Genomic DNA, 23,945 nt, shown 5'->3' with positions numbered 1-23,945 from the left:
AACTGCATTTTCTTGGTAAAATTCTTGCCATCCCTGACATGAAGAAGTTAGAATCCCTATAAGACATGTCTTTTGCTATGTAGTAGAAGGGAGCCTATCATTTGTATTCTGTTGCTAATTCACATGTTGGATTTGGAGCTTCTTTCTTTATGTATTTTTGTTTAAGATTGGATGATGCCAGTTGCACTTTTATATATGTTGATGATTTGGTCTGGTGCTATCATCTCCTTTCTTTGCTAATAAAAAAGGATTTGGTCTCAACTCCTAATGGTGATCTTTTGCCTCTTGGAGAGAACTCGACAACGAGTCTTGAGACGTTTACTTATAGTGTTAGAGAGGATGGAAGGTCCGTATCATTTCTTGAGATTCGATGTGCAAGTAGTTTAGAGATTTTAGAGATGATCCTTGCAGGTGTTGGAAAACATTTGAAAATAAATATGGAGGCAAACTGGCAAACTGGAGAAATCATGGAAATAATATTGGTGGAATCTCTCAAACTCAGTGTTTTAAAAACACCGATCCAACAAGGTGGTCAGGTTGGTTTGGACCAAAACCAGCCACCAAAATTGGTTGTCTCTACAAACCTTTGTAAATTGAGTGGATAACTTTGTTGTTAGAAATTGCAACTATATTGGTCAAAGCTTAGACTCATGCCTTCAACTCAAAAATAAAGGTTTTAACCACTATGGTAACAGAAGCTTACTTGTTAATTGCTTCTATTTTTATCCTTTTAGTTTAAGTAGATTTCTGGGTCGAAAGGGGCTAGAGCTTACTGGTTGGACAGTCTGACCTAACCATCCACAGAATGTGTCGAGGTCCAGTCTGGGGGTTTAAAACACATCATAAATTAATTTTGATGACTTATTATTATTATTATTATTGAAAATTCCAGTGGTATCTGGGATGTTATTCAGGATCAATCAGGTGGGAGATATTAGGCCTTCAGTTCAGTTATAAGAGATTCAAAGATAGAAGTGCTCATATACACGTTCTTTGCTCCTTGATGCTCTAGTCTTCATGTGTCTTTGGTATGCATCTTTTAAGGGCTCCACTGACTCCCTAACACACAAACACACGTGATTGACAAACAAGGTGCATAAATAAAAGCATTGACAAACACGGATTGTTTTCCACACATTTCTTTGTTCTTAGTTTTCTCATGTTTTGGTTTTCACCAGTGCAAACAAGTCATTAGAACAAGGTTTTCTTTATGTATATGCCAAATCATGAATTAGTAACTGCATCCAATCTCCAAAAGAGACTGATGATCCCAACATATGTTTCTCTATATGGAGGTCGAGGAGTCAAAAACTCATGCCAGTTTGAGAACCAACAAATAGGACATTTTAAAGAACCTAGATCTCCCATAATCAGATACTTTGACCAGCCAATGACACCTTAAGAGGTTTGACAATATGGACTCTGTACACTAGTAATCTAGCAGAAGTGTTAAAACTTCAGTCTTCAATAAACACTCATGTCCTATGATCCCATTGATATGTCAAACCATGGTCATCATATTTGATTCAACATAGTGATTGCAACTATCAATATCCTCAAGCTTGAAATCGCTTGACCCACAATGAAGCATGCTTCTTCTTAGGTTTTAACATCTCATACTTGTAGGTGATGTTTGAAGGAGAGTAACATTGATTGATAATTTCTAGCATCCTCTAGCTTAAATCCTCTGGAGGTCTGCGGCCCCACTTTTTGGTCTTGCCCTAGTTAATACGGTGGAAACTATAGGTAATAATATGTTGAAATTTCAGGTAATAATATATTTGAAATTTCATCTTGTCAATGCAACATAACATCAGAGAAGTTGCATCATTTCATGATTAAAGTGTTGAAAAAGAATTGTTGAGAGTTGACATTTGGATTGGCATACCCATGAATGTGGTGAAAGGAGATTTCTAAAGGGCAGTCAAGATAATGGATCTGGGGATTTTGTCTGGGAAGGTCAGGAATATTGGTGTGGGATTCTATTATCGAAAATTTCGACAGGAACCTATCCTTGTGGAAATCCAAATTTATCTTTTGGTGATAGGATTACTTTAGTCAAGGCGGTCTTGGAAATGTGGCTATTTAACTTATGTCCATTTTGAAACGTCAGGCGAGTTGCTTCAAAAAAAAAAAGAAAAGAAAAGAAAAAAAGTAAAAAGTAAAAAAAAAAAAGAAAAAAGAAAGAAAGAAAGAAAGAAATTGTGGAACCGATGGGAGAAACGTCATGTGGTGTTGTGAGAGAATATGCGAGCTTTAGAAGTGTGGTTGTCTTGCCCACCGAAACATCAGCCAGTTAAACACCGCTTTACTTGGAAAATGGTGGTGGAGAATTAGTTTTGGTGAGGATTCCCTTCTCAGAAATGTTTTGATTGCTGGATGTGGGTTATCAGATAATGGTTGGGTGGTTAATTGTGCAAATCGGCAACTGGGTTCTGCATCTTGGAGAGCAATATCTGCCGTGCAGGATGATTTTTCTACCATATCAGATTCAGAGTTAGTTCCAGTGTCTTTATCTGTTTCTGAGAATATTGCTGGTATTTGGATTTGCCATTATGCAGCTGATTCGGTTGAAAAAATATCGAGAAAATCTAAAATAATATAAATATTTCAAATATGTATTCAGTTTTTGTTTTAAACATATTTATGGTAGCATAACGGTCCACTCTTTGGTGAGAGTGTTGTATCAGGATGTTTGGTGAATTTTTGAACATGGTTATGTCTCCAATGTTTACACATTACAATCAAGCATTAGAACTAGAAATTGGGGAAAAAAGCATAAATATCATTTTTTTTTCAATTTTTTGACAAAATGGCCCTTACAGCTTCTATTCGCTCAAATCACTTCAATGTATGGTTTTAATCTTAAAAACTATAGTAAGAGTAGTTGAAATTTGCTGTAGAATGATGTATGAGAGCTTTTGGAATGAGAAAAGTGAAAAATTAATTTAAATAGAAAAAGTAGTTGCTGTTTTTCAACTGTTACGGGGGTAACAGTCATTATGCCCCGTAATGACCGATATGGCTCATACGGTTCCAAAAAATCAACTACCCCCATTTCACTGCCATATTGCGTTATAGTCATGGTTATACCTATACGTATCGGCCTTTATGGCCGTATCGGAACGGATACGAAACACCTTGGTTAGATGTCCTCCACCCATCATAGTGGGCCCTAGATGCAATTTGGAAGTTTTTAATGGTGGACGTCCCATTCTTCCCTCTCGCTAGGTCCATCTGATGATCAATCATGCCATTTTTTTAGGGCTATGGGAGGGCATCAAGGGAAGCATATGACATATAGATTGGATCCATTGTGCACGTCATGGTGGGCCCCATACATCACAAGTGTGTATCAACCATCAACCATGGTGTTTTACTATGTATGTTCATGTCCTTTTAGCTGTAAAGACTTGTAATTTGAAACATGTGTTTTTGCTAAGTTTCAAATTACAACAAAAAACTGTAATGTGTTTAAAGAGTGTAAAGCCTTTATGGGCAAAATGCAGTTATCCAAACAGGGCCTGCAATATGATTACCTATAATCCCTTTACAACTTAAGGATTTTACAAGCATCCAAACGATCCCTAACAATTACCCTACCTGATATTACCTATCCTGTTTGCATGGTTAGTCAATTTATGCAGGCTCCTCGGGTCCCTCATACGTAGGTTGTGCTTTGTATCCTCATGTATTTAAAGGAAACTCTTGGTCGATGTTATGCATTGCAAGTGGAATGTTCATCTTCGAGTTGAAATATATTCTGATGGAGATTGAGCTCGTTCTCCATTTGTAGGTGATTTACATGTGGCTACTGTACTTTTGTAGGTGGCAACCTTGTTATTTGGAAGAGTAAGAAGTAAAGTGTCGTGTCTTGTTTAAGTGTTGAGGCAGAATATAGGGCAATGGCATGCAACACATGAACTCGTTTGGATAAAGATGTTAATGTGCAAACTTGGGTTTATGGTTGAGGTTCTCATGAGGTTGTATTGTGATAATTGAGCAGCCTCACATATTGTTGATAACCCTGTCTCTCATGATAAGACCAAACGCATCGAGGTCTACAGCCACTTCATTCAAGAGAAAGTTACTAACAAGGAAATTTGCATGTCGTTTATCAAAGTCCTATGATCAACTGGTAGATACGTTCATGAAAGCTCTTGGTCGTTCTCAACTAGATTTTGTCTTTGTCAAGTTGGGCATTTATGATATACACCCTTTAGCTAGAGGGGGAGTGGTATTCTTGCTTTTGTTACTAATGACATTATTGTAATTATTGGAAACCATGTTTTTTTATGGGGGTGCTCTTCATTCCTTTTTTTTTTTCCTTCCTCTTTTCTTCTTCTCTCTTTTATCAATCACACCACAGACCCAAACCTGACACAATTTTTAAACAGTTACTGAAGATTGGACCCAGGCTTTTGTAAATTGGGTTAGGTCCATCTGGTATCTATGGGTCCAGGCACCTATTGACAGCCGTAGAAAATATTATGCTAACCTATGGTCTAGCTGAAGGTCATTAATAAAGTATGGACTTTTCCCATCTAGCTACACCAAAGGTAGCTACTGTCGTCACCTTTGTAAAGAACTATGGAACACCATGCATGTGAAGGGATTATCCATATAACATGCTAGGGAATTCTCGAACCTTGCTTATCGCAACCTTTCAAGTCCAGTTTTATGCTCATTGAAGCAGTGTTCTTTGAATTTAAAGAGAACAGATGCTTCCAATGGTATCTGCCTTTTCCATTTTGTTGGCTACCATCTGTGGAAATGTTGATATAATTTCCTCGTCTCCTCCCTTTTTGCTCCACCTTTATGCATTCACCTCTTTGCAAGCCTCTCTCTCTCTCTCTCTTTCAAGTGCCCAAGGATCAAGAAGCTACACGAAATGGTTATTTTTATAGGCTCAGGAGTCATGACTTGCTTGCTCACCTAAAAATTCTTCATAAGATCAGGAATTGTTCAATTGTCGAAAGCCCAATTCCCATTAAAAAGGTTGTATCCATTTGGGAAGGTGTGCTAGGATCATATAGAGAATGCTAGTGTATTATATTTATAGTGTGTCCTTTTAGTGTAAGTGCATGTGCACACTTCCCTATTCCCCTGCAGTGTACTATATGTTTTTTTCATAATAAAATATTATGTGTTAGGGCATGCAAGCCTAACACATATCATCTCTCCCAAACTCTCCTCCTCCTTCTCTCTCAATATTCTCATCTCTTCTTCACATTATCCTCATGAAATCTTTTTCTACTTGGTATCAGAGAAAGTTCAAGGCATTCCGCATCCAACAGGTTGAGAGGCGACACATCACCTTGCTGACGTCAGCGTTGTACGGACGCATGGGCTCTGTTTGAGCTAAAAGTTTAGGGGTTTGATAGATCTTGATTTTAGAAGATTTGTCATGATTTTTTCAGAATTTATTGGACCTCATTTCATGGTATTTTGGGCGAAATAGAGAAATTCGAAAATCGGTTCCAGATTCCGTTTTTCTTCGATCTACCTCAAATCGGTAAGCTTTTCTTCGGTTTCTTTGCTCAAGATGGACCGAAATCTTCCTCCCAAGCTATCCATGGTGGATTTTTTACTTAAGATCAATGTTTGAGAGGTTTTTAACCTCAAATGGGCGTGCGGCTGGGCCGTTTTTCACTCGGTCAGGCCCTATTTCATTGCGTTTCATGGTATTTTGGATGATTGACATTTGTTTGAGGTTTATCTCTTGTTATGTTGAAGGATTGAGTGAGATAGAGTTGTTTGAATCAATCTTTCTTGGCATAGGGGGTCTCTTGGCATAGGTTTATTTCTCTTGGACTCTATTATGGCTGACAAAGGGCCCTCATCTCTTGATATAGGGTCTCTTGAATCTAACCCCTTGCATATTACCTCCATTAAGTTGAATGGTGACAACTATCTTCAATGGGCACAATCTGTGAAAGTATTTTTAGGAGCCCGTGACAAGTTGTCGTATATTTTGGATGATTCCCCAAGCTCTACAGATGTTACCTACAAGTCTTGGACAAAGGAGAATTATCAAGTTATTGCATGGTTGTTGAATAGCATGGATTCCTCGATTAGCCACTCAGTGATGTTTTTATCCTCGGCTAAAGGCATTTGGGATACGCTTCATGATATGTTCTCGGAATCTCAGAATTTTTCACGAGTATTCCAGCTTATTCAAGAAATTGGTCGGTTTCAACAAAACTCCAGATCCTTAAAAGACTACTATTCGATGCTTCGGGGTATGTGGGATGAGTTGGATATGTATCAGCCTCTTCCTTCCAAATGTAAAGAGGATCATGAACATGCTCATAAGCAACGGGATGATACTCGTATCATGCAATTCCTAGTTGGGTTGAATTCTGATTATCTTCATGTTTGAGATCAAATTGTTATGCAAGATCCTCTTCCCCCATTGATGACAGTTTATGCTATATGTCAGCGTGCTACTGTCTCTACTCTTCCTTCTCATTCATTTGTGCCCCCCGACTTCGGCACATCTTGTTGGTAATCAGTCCTCTCTTGGTCTTCGGATACCATCCTTGAGTTCAGGGCGCATTTTTGGTTTTGGTGGTCGTGGTAGAGGCCGCGATCTAGATCGCAGTCGCGGCGGCCGTAGTCTTCGTGGTCGAGGAGGACGTGGACGAGGACGTGATGGTTCCCGCATTTGTTTACATTGCGGTGGAACTAATTACACTATTGATTATTGCTGGCAGCTACATGGTCGTCCTAAGTATGCCGCTGCTTCTGTTGCTTCCACTGTTGCTTCTGAGACACATTCTTCCACCTCGACAGCTGAGCAGTCTACTTCAGGGGAGTCTCTTATTATTTCTCGGGCGGCATATGATGCCCTTATGCGGCTTCACATTCGGGATATTCCTGAGCCTTCTCACGCAGCTTCGGCCCAGTCAGGTACCGCCCTTCTTGCGTCATCCTCTCCTACCTCCGGGGTCATTGACTCTGGAGCTTCCTCCCATATGACTGGTAAGTTGCAATTCTTTTCTTCTTATTCTTCTTCTTCTTCTCCCACTTAGTATGTCACAGTCGCAGATGGAACCCAATCTCCCATCTCTGGGATTGGTTCCATCCCTCTCTCTTCTTCCTTGTCTTTGTCCTCCGTATTGCATGTGCCTCGTTTTCCATTAAACTTATTGTCTGTTAGCTCTCTTACTAAATCACTCAATTGTTCCATCACCTTCTTTCCTTCTTATTGTTTGTTTCAGGACCTACAGACGAAGAGAGTGATTGGTGGGGGGCATGAGCGAGGAGGCGTTTATCTTCTCGATGATACACTTGTTGTCGCTTCTAGTACCCTTTCTCTAGATCAAGAGTCCATGACTCGGTGGCATTGCCGCTTAGGCCACCCATCCATTGCTAGATTGAGACTTTTATTTCCCTCCTTACCTGTCACTAAACCATTATGCTGTGATATTTGTGAATTGTCTAAACATCATCGTGCTACGTTTCCTCCTAGCTCTTCTGGGAGGAAATCTCAACCTTTTCTTCTGGTTCACTCGGATGTTTGGGGACCAGCTCCGGTTACCTCGACTTTTGGATTTAGATATTTTGTTACCTTTATTGATGATTATTCCCGCATGACTTGGATTTATCTTTTGAAATCTAAAAGTGAAGTATTTGATGCATTTAAAGTGTTTTATCATGAAGTGTGCACTCAATTTCATTGTTCCATCAAATCCCTCCATTCTGATAATGGGGGAGAATACATGTCTACTGCCTTTCTGTCCTTTTTGCAGGAACGCAGTATTTTATCTAGGACGTCATGTGCTCGCACTCCTCAACAAAATGGTATTGTAGAACGAAAGAATCGTCATCTTCTTGACGTTGCTCGCACCCTTCTACTTGGTATGCATCTACCCAAACATTTTTGGGGTGATGCTCTTTTAACTGCTACTTTTCTTATTAATCGTATACCCTCACGTATTCTGTCTTATAAATCTTCATTTACCTATAACTGCAAGGTTGAAAGATTTATATGTGTTTGAACTTGCCAATTGAAGGAGCAATGGACCAGGAGGTAGGGGTTGTTTCTCTATCTCCATTGAGTCATGTCCATATCCATTTTAGAAACTGGAAATTATATATTTTTGCATACTTGTCTGTTATGTTCTTGGTCTGTACTCAGGCTTTTTCAGAGGGCCTTATATTAGATAAGGGGCCTTTATTACTATTACGTTTCTTCAAAAAAGAAAATGGAAAGCAGACAAGACATTGTTAGTAACAACACCCAGATAGTTTCATTTTTAACTGCCTATACCACTTTTTGGGACCCGTGCCCTCTTTTTTTTTTTTTTTGGTTGTTCTGGCTCACGGTTTGCTTATCTGGTTTATAGCTGCTTTCTTGACGTGTCCTTATCTTGCGAGTTATCCTTAAGAGATTTATCTTTAGGGGTCTGTAATCAATTCATTCTCACACCTTGGTCAGGGCACATTGAACGTAATCGCACTTGAGAGGCTGGTTGTTGACCTATTCCATTTTGTTGTAGAGGTTGGCTCTGAAGCTCCTGCTAGTCATGGCACCTTGCTCACACTATTGATGGACTTTTTGCTCTTTACGAGCCATTTGTCCAAGAGGTGTATAGGCAGGCGTTTACGAGCCATTTGTCTAAGAGGTGCATAGGCAGGCGTACCAGTTGAAGTTGGAGACTCTGTTTTAATCATTCCATAGGACTAGGAGACTTGAAGAAGTGACCTCGAACCAACTAGAGGTCTATTTGTAGAAAGGTTTTCCCACCTTCCCTCCAGTTTACAATGAATCCACAAGAGCAAGAGTTTGCACAAAGCAAACTGAAAAGCCGTTGTGTGCTAGTGCACTGTAGTTTTGAAGCTGAAAAAGTCCCGCGCGTGCAACAGCTTAACGTTGACTTTGCCCCCTTATGTATAGAAGGTTAGAGTCCTTAGTTTGTGTCGCTGGCTAGCGTGCTGTTACTAGTCAACTGTAGCTTGCTCCTTGTTGCATATTTTCCATCATCCAATCCACAACAAATCAAATGAAACCTGGTGAAAAAGAAGTGAACACTTTGCTCAGGAACGAAGCTTCGTGTTTGTTTTTCTTCGAACCCCCAATTCGCTCTTGCTCACCGCTACTAACGGGGTCTTAGTTGATTTCCCTTTTGCTAATCAGATGTTTCAGTTCACTAAGTTTGAAAAGTCCATAGAGTGCAGACTAGCCAAAGCAAAATTCATTATCATAATGGATATGAAAGTATATTAGCGTATCATATACGCGAATATACTTTCATATCCATTGTCTTTGGGAGGTCGGCTTACTATGTTAAAGTCCGCTTTCTCTAATATGCCATTTTACTTCTTATCCCTATTTAAATGCCCCAAAGCAGTGTTGGACATATTGGAGAAATTGAGGCGGAACTTCTTTTGGACTAAAGCGAGTGATGAAAGGAAGTTCCATCTTCTTAAGTGGGATGAGGTTTGCAAGCCAGTTCGAGAGGCTGGGGTGGGTTAAAAGCAAGGTGTCCCGTATCGGTATCGGTTGGCGTAATGGTGACCTCCAAAACCGATACGGATACGGGGGCGTAACGGTGATACGGGGGCGTAACGGCGCAAATTTTTTTTTTTGCCAAAAAAATATGAAAAAATATGGATTAAATTCGGAATATTCTAAGCATTCCAAATATGCATTCATTTATAAATTGGAACATGTTTATGGTGGTGTAACGGTCCACTCTTTAGTGAGAAGTTGTATCGGACTGTCTGATGAATTTATGAACTAGATAACCTGAATTTGACTACAAAATTCATATATTTAATTTTCTAACTATCTACTATCAATGATAGATATATTTGAATGAATGTAACATGAAAATATCTTACATTTAGGTGTTTGCAATTATTTTTGAGGGCCAAAATTCATGCGTAAATAGAAAAAAATATAAAATGGCACCCCAAATATGTAAAATGCACATTAACATGTTCTACTATGATTAACACATCATATGGCATCATTAAAACAGCAAAAGAATCATTAAAAAATGATTTTTCGAATTTTCAAAAAAAGGGCCGAAATAAATGCGTAAATAGAAAAAAATAAAAAAATATATAAAATGGCACCCCAAATATGTAAAATGCACATTAACATGTTCTACTATGATTAACACATCATATGGCATCATTAAAACAGCAAAAGAATCGTTAAAAAATGATTTTTTGAATTTTCAAAAAAAGGGCCGAAATAAATGCGTAAATAGAAAAAAATATAAAAAAAATATAAAATGGCACCCCAAATCTGTAAAATGCATATTAACATGTTCTACTATGATTAACACATCATATGGCATCATTAAAACAACAAAAGAATCATTAAAAAATGATTTTTCGAATTTTCAAAAAAAGGGCCAAAATAAATGCGTAAATAGAAAAAAATATAAAAAATATATAAAATGGAACCCCAAATCTGTAAAATGCACATTAACATGTTCTACTATGATTAACACATCATATGACATCATTAAAACAGCAAAAGAATCATTTAAAAATGGTTTTTCGAATTTTCAAAAAAAGGGCCAAAATAAATGCGTAAATAGAAAAAAATATTAAAAAAATATAAAATGGCACCCCAAATCTGTAAAATGCACATTAACATGTTCTACTATGATTAATACATCAAATGGCATGATTAAAACAGCAAAACAACCATTAAAAACTGATTTTTCGAATTTTAAAAAAAGGGGCCAAAATTCATGCGTAAATAGAAAAAAATATTAAAAAATTATTAAATGGCACCCCAAATCTGTAAAATGCACATTAACATGTTCTACTATGATTAACACATCATATGACATGATTAAAACAACAAAATATATTAAAAAAAGTATAAATACCTATTTTTGACGAATTTATGAAAAATGGCCCACCGAGCTTTGATTCAAAAAAATCTATAATATAATGTGTTTTTCTATCAAATACCTAGCTAAGGTTGGTCGAAATTAGTAGTAGAAGGACTTAGAAACAGTTTGGAAGCAAGAGGTTTCAAAAAAACGGCAAAAACAGAGCTAAAAAAAAAGTTACCGTTTCGGGCCCGTAACGGCCCGTTACGCCCGTATCGGCTGATACGGGTACAAAAAATCGAATCGGCCGTTTCGGCCCCGAAACGGGTAACGGTTCGCACCGTTACCGTTACGTATCGGCCGATACGGCCGATATGTAACCGATTTGGCATACCATGGTTAAAAGCCGTTGGGTGCTATGAACACAACATCACTGGGGAAATGGATTTGGCACTTTGAGGTAGAGGAAGGGAGGCTTTAGAGACGGGTGATAGTGGGTAAGTATAGTATGCAAGAGGGAGGGTGGTTCATGAGAAAGGCTTCCCTTTATAGAGCTTCGATAGTTTGGAAAGTGGTGGTGGAGATAGACTATCTAGTTAGGCGTGGGATCTCTTTCAAGCTGGGCAAAGGTAATCATATTTGATTTTGGATTAGCCCTTGGCGTGGTAGTCAAACTCTTCAAAATCTTTTTCTGATAATTGCTCGTCTTGCTCTTGACAGATTTGTTACGGTGGCTAAGTGCTATTCGTTGGTTGAGGGATTGATAGTCTATCCCCACCATGCCGTAGGGACATTCTTGAAGGCAAAATTGATGAGGTGGCTAAGCTTCTTAACCACCTGAGCAACGTTTAGCCCGAGCTGCATCAAGATGATTACATGCATTGGTCCAAACATCAGTCGGGAAAGTTCTCGGTTAAGTCCTTTTTTGAGCTGATCATTGAGGCCCCCTCCCCGTCAGGCTCGGCTTACTCGTTCCGTTTCTATTTCTATGGGGCTCCTCCTAGGGTCACGGCCTTTGTGTGGCTCCTTGGTTGGGAGAGAGTTCTTACGATATATAATTACCAAGGAGATCCCTCTTGCTCTCTAACATTTGCCTCAGTGTATGGCGAATGGGGAGTCAGTTGATCATCTCTTCATTCATTGCTCTTTTGTCCGCCAAGTTTGGGATTACTTCTTGAATTGCTTGCAAATGGCTTGTGCAATGCCAAAAATGGTTGCAGAATTAATTTGGGCGTGGCACAACGGAGGAGTTGGTAAATCAAGAAAGTTGATTTGGAGATTGCTCCTAATGGCGGTTTTTTGGGTCTTGTGGGGAGCTTGGAATGGTCCTTGTTTTAACAACAAGGTTGTTAGTCTAGAAAGGTTATCTACAAAATTGAAACTTTGATGTAAGTTGGGTGGTGTGTGCGTAGGTCGCCATGAGTGGTTCTCTGTTTTTGTTTTTGTGTTGGGGGTTGTATTCTTTGTCCGCTGTTGCGATGTTTCAGTAAATTATCATTACCTCTGAAAAAAAGTATATTAGGTGCTTGTATTGGCATACCTTCTCTATGCATACCTATGTTCTAGTGACTCTTGAGTAGATGGGCAACTAATCTTGTGGTCAACCAGTGCCCTGCTAAATGGTATTTCTGTCGCTGGTCAATAGATTTACCAACTCATCTGTTTGGGCTACTAGACCCTTGGTCTAAACAGTGGAAAGAGGGGCCATATTTAGAGGTCAGAAAGCATTGGATTTAAAGGCCAGATTGGGCACTTTAAATTAGCAGTTTCTCAGAAATAAATCTCATGCTCAACCCTCATTTGAAGCTTAAGGGAATATGTCCTAAACTGTAATCTTCCAAAACCTTGCAAGTTAGTGTTTTCCTTGCATGTTTCTAATGGCCTTGATCAGTCTCCAATTTGTCATTTAACCAATTAGATTGAACTGAATTCAGCAAATTGATTCAGGGGTGGAACTGCAGTTACCAATCTTTGAGTTACTTGTGTCTTTGCAAGCAAGCGTGGTTACTATGAGTAGCACAAGGAGGTAGACAGATGAAGAAGTTACAAGGAGCTCATTGATGCCTTGATGAATGGTGGAGCTTTCGCATGGTCAAATAAGCAATAAACGTTAGTCAAATGCAGGACAGATAGGTTTCTTGATTCTAAATGTGGGGTATCATTTTCTGAAATTATTGGGTCCATTTTACAAACACCAACATTAGATCATCATCTAGTAATGGTTGATTTGGGTGGCATAATGTCCAGTTTCATTCATTTCACATTGGAGAATGTGTGGCTCGAAGATTCGCTTTTTGAATTCTTTGGGAGCTTGGTGGAATGAGTCAAATGACGAGGGTCTGAGCGGTTTGAAATTTATGAAGGAGCTTTAATACGTGCGACAAAGGCCGAGGCATGGAATAGGTCTGTTTTCAAAATGTTAGAAGAGAGGAAGGACTAAATTTTATCGATAATTGCAAGCATAAAGAAGGAGAGTTGGTTGTGCTTTTGATATCTAGATGTGATAGAAGGGAAGACCTCAGAACATTTCTCCTCAACATGCTTAAATGTGAAAAGATATCTTACAAACAAAAATCTCAGGCAACATCGCTCAAAATTGTGACAAAAGGTCACAAGACATCCTTCTTTCATTGCATCATCAATGCCAAAAGAAGAAATAGTATCTTAAAATTGAACGTGGGTGACAATATTGTAGATGAGTCGGCAACAGGATGGCAAGACCGTCATTAGATGGTATCCATCCAGCCAATCGCCTTTGGAAAAAACAGAATGTTGGAACGAAGCTTTGAGGAGAAGGAGACAAAACTTGCACTTTCAAAATAAAACAAGGCACCTGGTCCCAACGGCTTCACAGTGGTGTTTTACCAATAGCTGCACAAAGCCTATAGCGAAACAATAAATTCGGGTGCAAGTGCAGGGAAGCGCTTGTTTCAAAATGTTAGCAAGTATAAATAACTAGGAAATAGGAGTTGGAGCATGAGTGAGCAGGAGTAACACCTAGTTAGAAGATTCATGCAACTAAGGTTTCACGGTTTCACCACAAATTTGGGGGTGTATCAAGAAGTGATTTGATTTTAGTCTTTGATGAATCCCATAAAGGATATGCCTCCATGAAGGAACCACTGGCTGGATCCTCTACAGATATTTAGTAAACATTCTTTCCAAAAGATCTAAACAAGTCACGGGCTTTATCTCTACTCTCCATGGTCATTTGTAATGGGTTAGCAAATTTTGGATGGGATTCTGATAACTAATGAGTGTGAACATTGTATACAAAATAGATATGGAGAAAGTCATGATAGCGTTGATTGGGGTTTCCTTTGATTCCTCTTTTAGAGGATGAGTTTTGGAGCTAGGTTGATTGCCTACTTATCGATTTTGATTAATGATAGTCCAATGTACTTATTTAAAAGTGAAAGGCTATGGCATGGAGATCCATTTCCTCACTCTTTTTTCATAGTGGTTGCAGATGGGGGTGGTAGTGGGCCCGGCTAGGGCCGAGTTGAAGTTGGCCTTGGGCCGGCCATTGCCCCCTAAGCTCAAGCCCTAGCCTTAGCTTGAACATTGCCCTTATCAAGCTAAATAGGCCTTGATCTTGGCCCTAGCCCTATGAGGTTGGGTCAGGCCCTGTAAGGAAAAGAGTGACATGACCAAAGGTACCGTCTGTCCGCAATGACTCATTATATAAATGGTTTTGATGATGAAAACATGACCTTGGATCCAAGAAGTACCTTTGAACTACACATGAAAGTTTAATGGTCCCTCATAAGTTTCTTCAAATAGTCCATCCTTTTATATGACAACGACCCATATTGGATGAATCTAATGGGTCGAGAGGGGCATCATTGGCCTCGGCTTAGCCCTGGCATGGACATCAGGTGTAGATTTCAAGCCCGTGTTAACCATCGAGCCACGTTTAAGGGTCCAAGCTTTGACCCTATAGGGTTGGCCCACTAGGGCCGAGCTAGGCAGTCGAACCCATTGCCATCCCTAGTTGCAGTAGGTCTTGGCAAGTTGGGTCGAGAAGACATCTAATTTTAACATTTTCAGAAGCTTTACAGTTGGAAGTCTAGCCATATATGTTTCCATTCTTCAATTTGTTGATGATACTATAATTTTGTGAGGCATCTGTTGAGCAAGTCGGTGTTATCAACTCCATAATGAGATCTTTTGAAGCATCCTAGTTGTCAAGTCAAATTTAACATAAGTGCCATTGTCGGGGTGGGAATCCAAGACAACCTTTCAGAGTAATTAGAAACAATGATGGTGTGTAGACCAACAAATTACCCATGAAATATCTCGGGCTTCCACTTGGAGAGAGCCTGAACTCCATAACAATGTCGGAACTGATTATTGAAAATTTTGAAAAAAAAGTTGACAACATCTCTTGCAAAACAGTCCCTCACATTTTGCCGTCAGCCCGAAGAATTACTCTGATTAAAGACATGAATTAGAGGAGGACAAGATTGAACGGTCCGTCTAATATACTGAAATTGCATGGTGACTAAGCTCCTAGATCTATTATATGCTTCACCACCCTCCCCATTCGATGACAAGAGGATTTGGGTTCCATGACCTAAAACCTAGTTTCTTTGTAAATTCTTTTAAGGAACTTTGCCTCGTGGAATGGTTGAATACCATGGGTGAAGGGGTGGAGATTAGTGTCAGGTTTTCCGAAATGCGGCGGAAATAGAAACCTTTTAAAAGCCTTGATTATAAAATTAAATCTTATGAATTGTTGTTTAGAAATATCCAAGTTTCTTTTAAAAAAAAATCCAATATCCAATAGTTCCGATTTACGTGATTAATGCTTATGTGAAACCATTGTTTATCAATGCCGATCTTCCAACCAAAGAAGTCTCTTCCATATTTATCCCAAATGGAGGAGAGATGTGTGCCCTCGTGGAATGGTTGAAGCTACTATGGGTGAAGGGGTGGAGATTAGTGTCAGGTTTTTCGAAATGCGGCGGAAATAGAAACCTTTTAAAAGCCTTGATTATAAAATTAAATCTTATGAATTGTTGTTTAGAAATATCCAAGTTTCTTTAAAATAAAAAATAAAAAATCCAATATCCAATAGTTACAATTTACCTGATTAATGCTTATGTGAAACCGTTGTTTGTCAATGCCGATCTTCCAACCAAAGAAGTCTCTTCCATATTTATCCCAAATGGAGGAGAGATGTGTGCCCTCGGGTAGGGCCAAGGAAGATGTATACCATCCACGTGTCATGTGTGTGATGGAGGCGGGAGGGAGAGCGGGTGATCTCTCTCCTCTTTAGGTAGTGATGCTCAAGGGTTGAGAGGCTCTCACTTCTCTATTATGTCTTCTCGCCCTCTGGGATAAGAACCATTTATAAGGAGGAAGCTAGGGTTTAGGGAGACACCTGTTATGGTACTCCACCACTCTAAAGTCTTCCATATGCCTCAATACATTGGAATCTTGTGATTCTGTCTTATCCTTTGCATCCCTATTTGATCCAATCCTTCCATTGCCTTGGCCAGCCACCAAAGACCCAATGCCCATGTAGATCAAGTGGTCAACCCTGAGATTTGGACCACCAAATCATCATCAAGTGTGCTAAAAAAACATTTTTAACGGTTAAAATAAAAATTTAATGGTTGAAAACACTCGTTAACTTTTTAAAACCTTTAGAGTGCTGGGCTTAGTGGAAAAACCACTTGATGAGCATCATATTTCATTGATCTAAGACATAAGTAAGTTCCTAGGAAACCTATGGATCCTTGTCAGCCCAAGTGAGCATCGATGAACCTTAATGGATGCGCTTAGCTTCACCCACTTTTATTAGCTACATGATGACCTCTTAAAGCGAGCCAAAACACATATAATCAAGGCCTTGAACCCTTACACATCCTCAGGTTAAGAATTAATCAAATACAATGTATCCTCAAGTCAATCATCGCCAGTCATGATGGGCCTTATTGTCTAGAGACTTGACCTCAATCCACCAATACAAGTGCCCAATAGGTCCAAATTAGGAGCCTATATCCATGGTACACACACTCTTATGTTGGTAGGGTGAAGGCACATTGACTCATCCTTGTGCCCAGTGGTGGAAATCTTCCATTTCGACTCATTATCAGTCCCCTTGTACAGGATAACCGCATCAATAATCATAATGACAACAACAACCATAGGTTTGTCCTATAACCTGCTAGGTGGTTATGGAACATCTAGGTATTGAGATCCATGGCCCACAATTCTCCTTTTGTCAGTGACTATTGAGTCCAATCTTAAGTTCCCAAGGACAGAGGAATCAATCCCCTTTAACCTACATTCATACATGTTTTAAGGTACTTCCACATGTTAACTATGGCATAGCAATCTGTTCCTCTAGGACCCATGGTCATCATGATCTAAGACTAAGATCATTGATATCATATCCACATCACCAATGGACAAGGTTCACATTGGTTTTTTAGGGCACAACTCCAGCAATTAGGAGCTCCATCGATGGTTGAAGCCTTCTCTTGGGTAGCCTTCGGTGACAAGATTCTTACGATCGATGATCTTCAAAAGAGAAGTTGGACACCGCCCAATAGATGCATCATATGCAAAGACAATTTGGAAAATGTGGATCGTCTTTTCATAAAGTTCTTTAGGCATGGAACATTTGTGCTAGCTTCTTCTATTTATTCCAGATTGAACGGGTACTCTTGAGATCACTTTATAAACTCGTGGAGTTAGAACAATGGGCCTCGAATGTCAAGGTTAGATATTATGGAGAATGTTGTCACTTGCAATTATGTGGGGAATATGGAAGGAAAGAAAGATTTTTTTTCCAATGCAAGTCATGGAACAGGGTCAATGTTATAGTATACATCAAGCAGTCCTTAGTAGATTGGGGTAGCATGTCAGAAGAATTCAAAGTAATCTTGATTTTCAACATTATTTGTGAATGGAAGACGGTAATTAATGACTTTCATCGGCCAATCAACACCATATGATGTATTGGTAGCCTCCTCTCGCGGGTGTCTGGGAACTCAATGAAGATGGTACCTCTGTGGTATCCGCGGTACTTTGGGATAGGAGGGGTTCTAAAGGATGATAGGGCTGTTATCAAGCTAAATTTCTTGGGGCTGGTAAGAAATGCACCACAAATCTAGTGGAGTTGATAGCCATTATTGGGGTGCATACTTTTGCAAGCACAGTAGGTGGAAGGAATAGTGATGGTGGAAGAGGATTCTTCTTTGGCAACTGCGTGGGCCATGGGCAAATGCAGCCCACCATGTAAATTATCTTTGATCCTAAATGCCTTACAATTACGGATCTGAACCACGAATGTTTTGTTAATCATGTTCCCAGAGAGGCAAAGTCTGTTTTGTTAATCATGTTCCCAGAGAGGCAAAGTCTATTGCAGATTCTCTAGCAAAGGAGTCAATAGATCTTCTTTCCATACAGGGAACCTTTTTCTGTTGACTCGATGGATTGCATTTGTACCCTTTCATTTTCTAATATATGCTTTTCTGTTATTCATTGAAAGGAGTATAGTTGAAGAAATTCAACAGATAGGGTTGTCAATGCACACCCAGATCCATGGGTGCCCGAGGAGTCCAATCTGATTTAAATGGGCCCGGGTCCCTTTCGAGGCCTGTTTAAAGAACTGGTCGGGTATGGATCAACCCAAAGGGGTACCTGATTAATTTTACGTTCATATGTCATATCAATATATTACTTGTTAATCTCAACAAATATCATTGTGGGTTGTTCTGAAAGAGAAAAAAACAGAAGAATTCATAATGAAAAGAAAAGGAAGAAGCATTGGAATCGGACATCCGTGGATTGGAATAAGCTAGTTCAGGAGTATGGAATGGCCACATCAGGACACATGGGCACATCAGGACACTAGTCACTCTCTAATGCACCAGGAGCGATAAATTATACAAGCTCACCTGCAAACCCTGATTATTGATTTTCATGTAGTTATTATTTGTGATTTCAATGCTTTTTACCAACTGTCACTGTTTTCAAAATTAGCCAGAACTGACTTGTTTTGTGGATCTGGTGAGGTATAATCCTACAGTTTTGGAAGCCTGTAAAGTCAATGACTTTCCATGTTTGCCAGCAATATATCTTTCAATATGGCTGCATTATCTATCTGTAGTAACATGTATTGGCATCTGCCATTGTTTGCACAAATTGCTTAGTCTGGCATTGCAGAACTGTTGAAGAGATGTATTGTGATCCTCGGCCTTAGGATATGTCTAGTATCATATGGCTATTTGCACGAGCGGGGCCTATTGCAGTGATACAGGTCATCTATCTGAGCGGGTCCACTTTGGATGGTCTCTGCCCAAAAGATCTCCCACATTAGAAGATGCTAGCAATTCAATCCCCTGATGCATGTGGACTGTTGCTGAATGTGGTCCAGGCATGATGAGTCTGGTCAAGTAATGGTCCGGATCAGTCAATGGTGGCCTGTCTCGTGCAAGTTCTGGGCCCTATGATAACATATCCATGTGTTGAAGGTCTCAAAATATTCGTTCCAGATTGGTTCAAAGCGACCATGCTTCTATTTATTTGTTTTGCAAGCTTTGCCAAAATCAGTTTGATATCTCTCAATGCAGGTCGACCAATCTGATGGGTTAAGCGTTGCTGAAAGGAAGTATGCTATGTCTGTATAAATGCTGCTGGAATACAGTGGCATGATTGCAGCTGTCACAATGAACACCAAAGTATCGGACTGGTAGGGTTACGGCATGGATATTTCTCCAATATTGGAAGTGTTTAGGCATCATGGGTAGGGAGTAGTGCCCTTATTTCATTGTCACTCAGTGGGCCCTGCTTTTTTCATGTTTGTAGGAGCCTATCTCAGACGGCTGTGGCTGCTCTCCGTGACTCTCAACATTGTTATTGTTGGCCTCTTGATTGATACTTGGCCATGGAGCTCGCTAGTGAATGGTCAGTCTCAAATGCGTTGCTGTGGAGGATTACAGTATGATTGAAGGGGCTCATTTGGCACCCCTAGAGAAACAGGTGTCTTCAAGCAGATCCAGGCAGATATTCCAAACTCAGTCAGATGCCTCTTTTTTTACCGAGGATGCTACTATGTGATTAATCTCAGGAATGGTGCATTTCCAGCAGGAGAAGTGATCAACAATCACTGGATGCATGCTAACTTGCATCCAGTCCATCTTTCCGGGTAAAACGTCATTTGTGTAGGTCATTCAAACCATGAAAACGATGGGCCCCACTATCAAGATTCCCTGCACAAAAGTGACTCTGATCTGCTCATTAGGCAGGACACATGGGCACGTTTAGTGGGATTGGCAGCTGTCCATGAGTTTTGATGGTGTCCCACCTAATGAGTGGACTGGACTGATTTTTGTGCCACATGAAATTCACGTATGGGTTGGCTGTTTGCATGGATCCAATGTGCTATAAAAATGATGCGTTGGTGAGAAACATGGGGCTGCATGCCAAGCAACCTGCAGCGGGTTGTAGGTGATCAGTCTTCTTTCCACATTCCAGCTCTCTTGCTCATAACCTGGGGTGCTCCCCTCCTTGGATTGGCTATAGTCTAGACATCCCACTGATTGGACAATACCACCATCCAATTGGAGGGCTCTTGCTTATTAAATGTGAAAAGTTGCTCTTTATTTATTTATTTATTTTTTACTTTCAGCCGAGTCCATGATGGTGAAGATCACCTGATCAGCATGGTAGTTGAAGGCAGTGCCTCCAGATGAATGGGCCCGAGCCACAAAGGCACTTCTAGTCCTATGCTATCATTTATTTGTCTGCATGCCTAAGTTTTGATGAGCCCAAATCCACCTCTATGCTCGCTGCTTCATGTTGGACTTACTGACTTTTGCATCTAGTAGGCCCCACCATGTACATGACCTGGCCCAAAGAATGATGCGCATCCACTCTGCTGACGTGTTTAAGTGGATCTTTTTTTTTTTTTTTTTTTTTTTTTCAGGTTATCTACCATTGTGCCTCCTGACGTGTTAAGCGGGTCTTGAAGGGGGGACCATTACCAATCTATGTAGGACGATCATTTTTTTTCACACAGTGGGGACCACTTGACGTGTTAAGCGGTCTTATTATTATTATTATTTTTATTTGTTTCAGGTAATCTACTGTTGTGCCTCCTTTTGCAGGGCTCAGATGCTAATCTTCCATGCCAAATTTACATGCGGCCCGTAACAGCGCACACCTGTATGATATATGTGAACCCTTCATCAGGCAGGCAACCCCACGGATGCAATATTGGTACAAAATCAGGTTCGTCGGACGATACTACTTGATTTGGGTATTGAGGATGGATCTTTGTCAATGTTTATTTATTTATTTATTTATTTATTTTAAAATTTAAATTATTTATTTCTTAACCATTTGTTTTTCCTCAGAACTGTGGTTAGTTAATCATTTGATCGGGTTCGATTCACGGTGGGGCTTGTGCAACTGAGTGGCTTAGCATACAATTCCCTCCTTTTCATGCACAAAGTTGGCATCTTGGCATTTGGCTGTTAACATTTTGCTACATGTTTTGCTAGTTGCACCCTTTTGGAACTTTTTTCTTCATTAGGGCCACTTCCTCTACGAGTCTAATAGAATAAACTTACTCCAAAAGTACTGGCTGGGTCCCACTGGGTTGTGCTTATGGCATCCAACCTGTCCAGCAGTGTTGCTCCACCAGGAAAGCTGGACTGCTAAAAAACGGATGGGTGGATCCGACCATCATGTTGCCCACCACCTGAATCTGAAGATTTTTGAATGGTTTTTCCATTGTTTTCTACTGTGCCTTCCACCTAATGTTTGGGCGTCCATCATCATGGTGGCGCTTATCAATCCACAATCCGGGATAGCGTATACACAACTCGGTGGGCTCCACCATAGAAAACTGTACAACAATCCAAAAACCTCCAAATTCAAGTGGTGGGCCACATGATGATATCATCAGCCTCTGTTTCTCAGGCGTCCTGATACGGTGACATTTGATTGGTCCAACTCTGTTGGTGGAGTATCACTTTCAAACATGCTTTGCAATGGCTGAGAGCAGTCACGTGGCCCAATCAAATGTCGCCGCATCATGGCCTCACCCAACGCACTGCCGGAGGCCACGCATGACTTGTAGAATAAGCTTTACTATATATATATCCGTTTTCATACTTCATCATAATGCCTAGCATGACATGCACGTTGAGGTGACATGATATGCATATGTAACATCTTGGACTGATGCTTTGGCAGGCCCCATCATCATCATGAACGTGCTATAACCCAAAAGTCACAAGCCTCACTTGATCCTAACCGTTCAATCTGACAAGCTTCGAGTGTAGAAAAAAGGATGGCTGGAAAAGATTGACGCATGATTCAAACTCGTTCGTCGATGGTCCTCAATTCCTGCAATTAGGAATGACGTGTCCACGATAGGCCTGCTTGATGAGTGGTCTTGATGGGGGTAGACGTCCTGACCTGCATCGGTGCATCACATGCCAGCATTCAAATGCTTTTTTGAAACCTTGCTTTGAAGTTACAACGCGGCAGGTAATAAAAACGTCAAACGAGAGAGATTGCATGATCTGAGGTTGTTGGATATGGTGGGCCCATTGTTCTTATGACTGTACGGTATTGTATATGCTTCTAACCTAGGACCTATATGCTTTCCCACCGTCCGCAATAAAATCAGCTTTTTTGGATCATCAACCCGAGGATATGTGCTTTGTACTCTGGTTTTTCAGTTTGTATAAGTGGGCGCATGGTTCCCTTGGTGTGTTTGGTTCCACGTAAGCACATCAGGTTGGAAAAATCATAGCCATCGATCTGGGGCTTTTGTGAATGCGGATGGTTGCTTATCTCACAAATGGTTAATTTGCAGGCCACAAGTTAGTAGCTTAGAATTACCAGCAAGATGTGGTCCATCTGACCAATGGTTCAGATCACTGGCGATGGAACCTTCCACAAACTGAAAAGGCGGGTAAACTACATGTCCTTGGTCGAGGATCAAAGAGATATTGTATTTCTTGGAAGATGTTTTGGCTAGTAAGCAACCTCTCATTTTCGTTTGAGATGTTTATGGTGCGAATCTGAATAAATGGAACAAAACAAAGGTGGGCCACACCACGATGGCATTGCACGTAACGTCCACGTGCTGCCATGCCAATGGCTGTGCTAAAAATGAGCCTGGCCTTGTGTATCTGCCGAGAAAATCTAGTATGTTGGCTCATCAGACCACAGGCTGTCCATAGATTTTGATCATGTTTGTCAGTGGGCCGCCCTTTTTGGCACGGCTCAGATGTTCCCACGTCACACGTATTAAGTGCATGATCCCATCAAGAGAAATCCGGCCATTGAATTGATGGGTTTAAGTTAGCTAGGAAGGCGCTCTGGTTCTGCCCTGCTATGCGATGATCTAGACCATTCATCAAGAAGTTCCGTACCGTAAGATGGGGGAACTCACCTCGAGTCCGTATCACCGTTCATGATAGATTGTGATGAGATTTGATCGGCGAGATTCTTTCTTTTGACAGTAAATTACTGGAGTTTGTCAATGGACGGTCCGGATCAATCATGTGATAGGGGAGAAGGGACGAGCGGATGAGGGAGCAATGTACCCGTTCAGAGTCAGCTCGCTATGAAAACGGGATGCACGAAACAGCAGTATATGATCCAACCATCAGGTGGGCCACCACGTAAAAGAGGTTTTCGGGGGATGGACATAACCTACTGAGTAAACTGTGGGGCCCACTGATGTATGTGTTATTATCCACACCGTCCATCCGGCATGGGCCCAAAATTGAAGCATATCCAAAGCTCAAGTGGACTACACCACAGGAAACAGCTACCACAATGAAGTCCACTGTTGAAACCTTCCTAGGGCCCGCAGTGATGTTTATTTGTCATCCAAGCTGTTCAAAAGTCCACTTTTTAAACCTTCCCGTGGTGTGGTCCACTTGATCTTTGGATATGCTTCAATTTTGGGCTCATTCCATGAAAGGAACTGGAAAAGCGGATGGACGGTGTGGATAATTCACATACATCACGGTGGGCCCCACAGAATTTACCCAGTAGGTTACAGTGTACTGAGTTGCTAGGTACGCAATCCGCGTCCCTTTTTGTACGGTTGTCCGTTGGATTCTTTTGCGTGTCCCATCTTTTGGGGAATGCAATCTTGAT

At 40.5% G+C, this 23,945-nt stretch overlaps 1 long non-coding RNA gene across 3 annotated transcripts; it reads left to right on the top strand.

Annotated features, from left to right (window-relative positions):
* The first annotated feature begins 11,223 nt into the window (after nucleotides 1-11,223).
* Nucleotides 11,224-21,125, top strand: LOC131248412 (uncharacterized). 3 transcript variants are annotated; one of them, XR_009172225.1, is made up of 4 exons: nucleotides 11,224-12,911; nucleotides 19,391-19,509; nucleotides 19,626-20,811; nucleotides 20,898-21,125. It is a non-coding gene; the product is annotated as an uncharacterized LOC131248412 (long non-coding RNA). The 3 variants fall into 3 exon arrangements; XR_009172224.1 differs by lacking the exon at nucleotides 11,224-12,911 and adding an exon at nucleotides 18,658-19,291; XR_009172223.1 differs by lacking the exon at nucleotides 11,224-12,911 and having other exon boundaries at nucleotides 18,658-19,509.
* The last annotated feature ends 2,820 nt before the right edge of the window (nucleotides 21,126-23,945 follow it).

Source organism: Magnolia sinica, chromosome 6 (genome assembly GCF_029962835.1).
Source record: "Magnolia sinica isolate HGM2019 chromosome 6, MsV1, whole genome shotgun sequence".
Lineage (NCBI taxonomy): Eukaryota > Viridiplantae > Streptophyta > Magnoliopsida > Magnoliales > Magnoliaceae > Magnolia > Magnolia sinica.
Note: the sequence above shows the minus strand (reverse complement) of the source record. Positions and strands in the feature narration are given on the sequence as shown.